At 49.8% G+C, this 6,910-nt stretch overlaps 1 long non-coding RNA gene and 1 other non-coding gene across 2 annotated transcripts; both read left to right on the top strand.

The window, feature by feature from the left end:
* The first annotated feature begins 1,198 nt into the window (after positions 1–1,198).
* LOC102461701 (uncharacterized) lies at positions 1,199–5,174 on the top strand. Its single transcript, XR_331525.4, has 3 exons — positions 1,199–1,702; positions 3,425–3,530; positions 4,887–5,174. It is a non-coding gene; the product is annotated as an uncharacterized LOC102461701 (long non-coding RNA).
* Positions 4,485–4,683, top strand: LOC112544599 (small nucleolar RNA SNORA74). Its single transcript, XR_003087942.1, has one exon. It is a non-coding gene; the product is annotated as a small nucleolar RNA SNORA74 (small nucleolar RNA).
* Positions 5,175–6,910: the final 1,736 nt, after the last annotated feature.

Genomic DNA, 6,910 nt, shown 5'->3' with positions numbered 1-6,910 from the left:
CACACACATGCTAGACAGGCTACACCATGGGACTCTAAGTAGCCAGGGCAGTTCATGGTGAAGGGGTCTTGTCAGAGGGATGATCCAGTGTGGGGCTGGTCCCAGATGGAGTGAAGGATGAAGTATGTCTCCTCTCCCCACAGGAGATGCGGAATGAGGGGCAGGGGGTTGCTTTGGCACAAGGTGGGAAGGAACTATGTGCAATCCCATTCTTGAGACAAGGCACCCACAGCATGAATCCACAGCCTTCCTTCAGCCACAAACCTCATCACCTGAGCCCCAGGCCCCAAGCTACAAGGCCTCCCTGCCCAGGGCCTCCGCAACCTGAGCCCCAGCGCCCTGAGCACCCCCCGTCTCGGCACCCCCCCTCCCCGGGGCCCCGAGCACCCCCCGTCTCGGCACCCCCCCTCCCCGGGGCCCCGAGCACCCCCCGTCTCGGCACCCCCCCCGGGGCCCCGAGCACCCCACGTCTCGGCACCCCCCCCTCCCCGGGGCCCCGAGCACCCCCCGTCTCGGCACCCCCCTCCCCGGGGCCCCGAGCACCCCCCGTCTCGGCACCCCCCCCGGGGCCCCGAGCACCCCACGTCTCGGCACCCCCCCTCCCCGGGGCCCCGAGCACCCCCCGTCTCGGCACCCCCCCTCCCCGGGGCCCCGAGCACCCCACGTCTCGGCACCCCCCCCCCCGGGGCCCCGAGCACCCCACGTCTCGGCACCCCCCCCCCCCGGGGCCCCGAGCACCCCCCGTCTCGGCACCCCCCCTCCCCGGGGCCCCGAGCACCCCCCGTCTCGGCACCCCCCCCCCCGGAGCCCCGAGCACCCCCCGTCTCGGCACCCCCCCCCCCGGGGCCCCGAGCACCCCCCGTCTCGGCACCCCCCCTCCCCGGGGCCCCGAGCACCCCACGTCTCGGCACCCCCCCCCCGGGGCCCCGAGCACCCCCCGTCTCGGCACCCCCCCCCCGGGGCCCCGAGCACCCCCCGTCTCGGCACCCCTCTTCCCCGGGGCCCCGAGCACCCCCCGTCTCGGCACCCCCTCCCCGGGGCCCCGAGCACCCCACGGCCCATGCTGGGCGGGACCCCAGCGCCCGGCCCCTGCAGAGCGTGCGGAGAGCAGGCGCCCCGCCCCTCCCCCCCTACGTCAGGAGGAGGCGGGGCCGGGGGCGGGGCCTGCGCACCCTTCTCCCCGGCCGGGCCGCGCCTCCCGCCTTTCCCCGCGCGCCGCCGCCGGGCCCGGCCGTGCAGCGCCCCCCCCCCTCCCCGCTGCAGCCATGGCCGCGCCACGTGCGGGGCTGGGCTCCGCGCCGGGCTCCCCGAGGCCCCCCATGCGGGGGGGGGACTGGCCCGCCGACCCCCGCGCGCCTCCTGGGCCGGACCCGGCGATCGCGGTCCCGAGCCTTCCCGCTGGGGTGACCTCGCCGGGGAGACCTCGCCGGCCGCTGCAGCCCGGGGGCCTGCCTGCTGCTCGGGGGATCCGCCCCCCCCCGAGGCCTGAGACAGCCAGCGGGCCTGTGGATTGGAGACCTGCAGGGGCTCAGTGCGTGCTGCTGGGAAACCAGCGCGCGTTGGGTGTTGATGCTGGTGTGTGTTTTCTTTCAGGGAAGATCGTGACTATCTGAAAAGTGCAAGAAAAAACTCCCCCCCCCCCTCCCCCCGGCATCTAAGCAAGCCAGCGCAGGGAGAGGCAGGAAGGCGTCTCTTCTGACAGGTTGGTGTAGCAAAAATGTTGCTCGTAGAATGTGGTCTTATGAACAATAGTGTTAATCCTATGGTGCTTGGCAGCGAGTAAAAAGCACAAAACAGTCCCTGGGCTGAATCGTAATGTCTTTTTACTGACCTCTAACTGTTTTAGCACTGCTTGCTGCCAGAGACACATGCATGGGCTGTGTCTAGACTGGCATGATTTTGTGCAAATATTTTTAATGGAAAAGTTTTTGTGCAAGAGGACATCTATGCTGGCATGTGCCTTTGCGCAAAAGATTTGCTTTTGCGCCAAAGCATGTGTGCCAGTGTAGATGCTCTCTTGCGCAAGAAAGCTCCTATGGCCATTTTAGCCATAGGGCTTTCTAGCGCAAGTAATTAACACTGGCCCTCTTGCTCAAGAATACTTGCGCAAGAGGGCTTATCCCTGAGCGGGAGCATCGGAGTATTTCCGCAAGTGCCACTGATTTTGTACATTACAAAGTCAGTGTTGTTGCGCAAATACTCGCAGCCAGTGTAGGCAGACGGCAAGATTTTGCGCAAAATCATGTCAGTCTAGATGCAGCCATGCTGCTTAGGTAGTGCCATGTGGCTCTCAGGCACCTGTCCCTACTTGGTGGCGGTCACCTATTCACTTTATACCTGCGATGATGTTACGTTGCTGGCAGAACATTTGCTCATAAAATGTGTGTCAGAAAAGTTGTATTAATTTTGACTTATAACAGTTTTTGTGGCATGTAGCATTCTTTAACTGCTGTCAAGTCAGTGGTATTAAGTCTAGTAGTAATTCTCTTGAATTAACAGTTGCCCACAGTTGCCTTACTTCCCCAAAACCCACTTAATCCTCTGGAACCTGATTTTTTAAACATTTGGGCCTGGCTAACAGATACCATGACAGTGAGCTTGTTTGAGTGTACAAAGGACCTGCTAGAGCCATAACTTAGAACTGTGACGTATGTATTTGTATAATGGTTGGGCCAAAGAATTTCAGTCAAGGATAAAACCCCATTGTATTAAGCACCATGCAGATAAGTAATAAAGAAAACTGATCTTGCACCAGATAGTTTAAAGTCTACATGTCAGGATGCAACTGATAATAACATGGATCCTACTTAGGTGGCAAGAAGGAGATACAACATCAGTCTCAACACTTGCCCAGCAGACATGATCGCTTATGATTTTATGACCTGGCTGCCCACGTTAGCCCTTTTAGCATGGGAGTGTGGAAGTTCTTTGTTCCTGTTTTATTTCAAAGGCCCCACATCAATTCTTTGGAGCCAATGAACTTTTCTATGTGAATTGGGCTTCTGAACTGAATTGTGACTATAGTGTGTGTGTGTGGTGTTATCACTAGACTGTTAGCCCAGCTGGGTTGGTTTGTCCTTTCTAAAGCTGGGTTATTAAATTCCATCTTAAAAAACAAAATATCCAGTTACATGTAAAGTTAGGGTGGAATTCTCTGTGTAACTCTGTTCTTCAGCTGGTTTCAGATCAATGGCTGAACTACACAAGACTGCATTTCTGTAAATTATTCCATGTAGCATCTCTGTGTGTGGGTAAACGCCATTTAATAATTACATTGTGGTGGAGGGCTCACAGAAGATGGAATTTGTAATCGGGAAACTGCCTTATCTTTTTCTACAGTTCAAACACCAGCTGTTCAATATTGGTTTAAAAAGTATCTTAAAACTCAAGGTTTGTTGTGCTGTATGTCTTCTGCTCTGTTTAGGCTACCATAATTGGTCTGCAGCTCATGCATTCAGAAGGGGAACAATGTAAACCAAGAGTCACATCAGGGAAGCAAAGAGCTTCTCTACAAAATGAAGACTTGACAGGTAACTCTTCCTTATTTGGCACTGGGGAGATCTAATGAGTCTTACAAAATATGGGAGCAGCCAATTACACACATGCAGCTGTGTCTTAAGAAGAAAACTGTTCTTATTTCACCCTGAGGAGAAATGTCTTCTATTTACTGAGTAGGGAATGTTAACATTTCGATTAAATCAACTAATCGAGTAATCGATGGAAGTTCCATTGACTACTCAATTAGTCGATAAGGGGGGTGCTCCCTCAATAAGGGGGGTGCTCCCTATCTCCCTGTTCCTCTGCCTTTGAAATATACAAGAGCTGTGGATGGCTCTTGTACATTTCAAAGGACGGCTCTTGTACATTTCAGAGGGAGAGGTATAGCAGTAGGGATGCCTCTGCCTTTCCTGCAGAAAAGGTGCTGGGGGTGGGGGGGGAGAGTAGAGGGCAGTGGCTTTTAAGCCAGCTCCTCTCCCCAGTACCAGCTCCTCCCACTGTTTCTCTCTGATAGAGGCAGCAAGGTGGGGGGGAAGTGTTTAGTTGAGTGATTACTCAACTATCCAATAAGCTTATGCTTATCAGGTAGTTGATGAATAGCTGACATCCCTAGTGCTTAGCTCTGTAGATGTGAAACAATATTTAATGCTGTTAAGGCACGGGGAAAGGATAAACTTTTGAAACTTCCTGGTGTAAATCCTTCTGAGCCACAAACAGGGATGGGCAATTTTAATATTTGAGTTGTCATATTCAGAATTCTCGGCCTCTGCTATATTTGAATGGGGTCAGCATGCATGCCTGCTAGGATAGCACTTCCAGTCTGGGAGTGCTAACCCTGGCTCCTTTAGCTCAGCCTAGTTTGTAGCGGATAGCTAGAGAAAATGCTTTTCAGTGAGGCAGGACCCAAATGCGGGGACTAAAGAGATGCCTATTTGGAGGTAATTCTCTTATACACATTCCAAATCATGGAAGGTCTGTTTATTTCATCCAGCAGTTGTCAGCTGCCCAGTGCAGTTCTGTGCCTGTGCTAGTGTTACACTGCTGGGAGAGAAATGTGCCATCATAGTTACCTGGTGCTTCTGGTACTGTTCTGGTGCCCTCAGTGCCAGGTTTTGATAGCACGTTGCATCCTTGAGAGTGGAATAACTTTCTGTAGAGTTAAGTCCTAGTCTGGATGCAAACACAATCATTTTCCTGCAGTACTGTAATATAAAATGTGTCTGTGAATGTTCCCCACCCCCAACCTCCTGTCTGAAAATGAGATATGATGGTGTTAATTGGCAATTTTTTGATAGAAATGCAGACAATTGTCACCTCACTACTTTTTTTCCTGTTAAAGATGGATCTTTAGGGCTCCACTTGCTGACTTATGTGGGGTTTTTTTCTAGTTACAGATAAAAGCCACGTTGAGCATTCAAGAGTGAGCCCAAATGGGAGCAGCAGTAGGTCTCTGGAAAAGAAGAGGAACCTGTTGCTGTTGCCGTAAAGAGTGACTGTCAAGATGTTTAGAGAGGTGGGAGTGAGCATGTGAGTAGTCTCGTAACTCAAATGGGACTTCCCGTGAAGAAGTTTTTGCACAGTAGGAGCCTAGTAAGATAAACATGAAAAGCGGGAAGGATGACATGGATTGCTAGTTTCCTCTTACCCTTTTTATTAAAATATTATTTAAAAATGAATACGAGGCTTTTCCATTTTTTCTTTATTTCAAATGCTTATGTTTAACACTGCCTGCTTATCCTGTTGAAATGAGTCCTTTAATCTTGAAAATCCATAGTTTGGCTGCTTCGTGACCCACTGACCACTTCTGCCCTTCTGAAGGGAGGCGGATGTTCTGTGGTGGCTGTACCCCATGAAGGGATGAAAGTCAGTCCCAGATCCTCCCAGATGACAGGGGTTCCTTAATCTGCCCCTAGCTTTAATAGCCGTAGTCCTTATGCTGACTGATACACTATTTGAACTTATTTATGGGGTTGATAGTTGCTCTAGCATGATTTAGAAGCCACTAGAGGCTGAAGCTTCTATTGATCTTTGTTTTTTCTTTTTTTTCTTTTTTTATGAACTAGAACTCTCCATTCAAAAATACCTTCCCTTATATGAACATTGAGTGGTTAAGTATTCAAAAACTTCAGAGGGATAACCAAGTTAGTCTGTAACTGGAAAAACTTACACAACAAATAGTCTAGTAGCACCTTAAAACTAACACAAAGCTCATGATACCATCTACATGTTTTGTTAGTCTTTAAGGTGCTGCTACTAGACTATTCATTGTTGGTTAAGGATTATTTTGGGAAATGTCAAGGCTGGCACCTGCATTCTCATATGTATGTTTAGTTTTGATTCTACACTACATTATTTCCCCCCACCCTAGAGATGTATGTTGCATTATACACTACTTTGTGTACAAATTTACCAGTCCAGGGGAGGCACTGAGATAAAGCATTTAGTGTAGAAGAAATAACCTTTGTGCAAATTAGAGTTGTTAAAATGTGTTTATTTAGGTAAATGTGTAATGGTTAACCACTAAAGTTGTTAGATGATTACACGTGGGCGAAGGGATGCTGTGTGTAATTGCATGTTTACATTTTTACATCATTTGTGCAAACGTGCTGGTAGTGACAAGAATTTTAAATTACAATATTTCATGCTTTTCAGGGTTACAGCACTAAATAGTGTGCCATTTGATGTAAAAAATCCACAATTCAAATACTTTACACCTACAAACACACAGTTAGGTCAATTTTCTCTTATCCATTGGAAACGTATTTGACTCAATACTCTACAAATTATATACATAGAAATATTCACTGTCAAAAGCAGTTAGTATTGAAAAGAAGTTGTCTACTTATTCAGATGCTGACTTCTGAAAGATGAATATAGTTTGCAAGTCATGAAAAATACAGAATAGTTATACTATTCCATAAAAGATACATTGCACAAGGAAGCATGTGATACATGGACAATTAATACACTTTGGTAGGTATTATACAACTTTAAAATATTCCCATCCTGTCAGTTGAATACAATTCACAGAATCAACCACATGGCTGTTCCACCTCTGAGACACAGCAAGAAAAAACTGGGGAGGGTTATTGGTGATGTCATTCTCGCTGTTCCTTTCAGTGTCAAGGTGGATGATGCTTTTCCTAGTCCACTTGCTCCCATTGCTGACCAAGGTCTCAGATGGGGGAGTGAAGATCTTCTTCCAGGCCTGGAAGATATCAACATTTTTAGCTCCTGCTTCTCCACAAGGCTGAGAAAAGGGAGTATTACACACCATCCTCTGTAGATGTAGTCCTCATACCGGATTAGATAAGGGGTGGAGAAACCTCAGGCTTGTGGGCCAGATGTGGCCCCCTGCTTGCTAGGATCTGGCCCCCAAGACCCAGGAACTCCTCCCTCTCAGCATTGGGGA

This window comes from Pelodiscus sinensis, chromosome 17 (genome assembly GCF_049634645.1).
Source record: "Pelodiscus sinensis isolate JC-2024 chromosome 17, ASM4963464v1, whole genome shotgun sequence".
In the NCBI taxonomy this organism is placed as follows: domain Eukaryota; kingdom Metazoa; phylum Chordata; order Testudines; family Trionychidae; genus Pelodiscus; species Pelodiscus sinensis.
The sequence above is the reverse complement of the archived record's forward strand: the minus strand, read 5'-3'. Positions and strand labels throughout refer to the sequence as shown.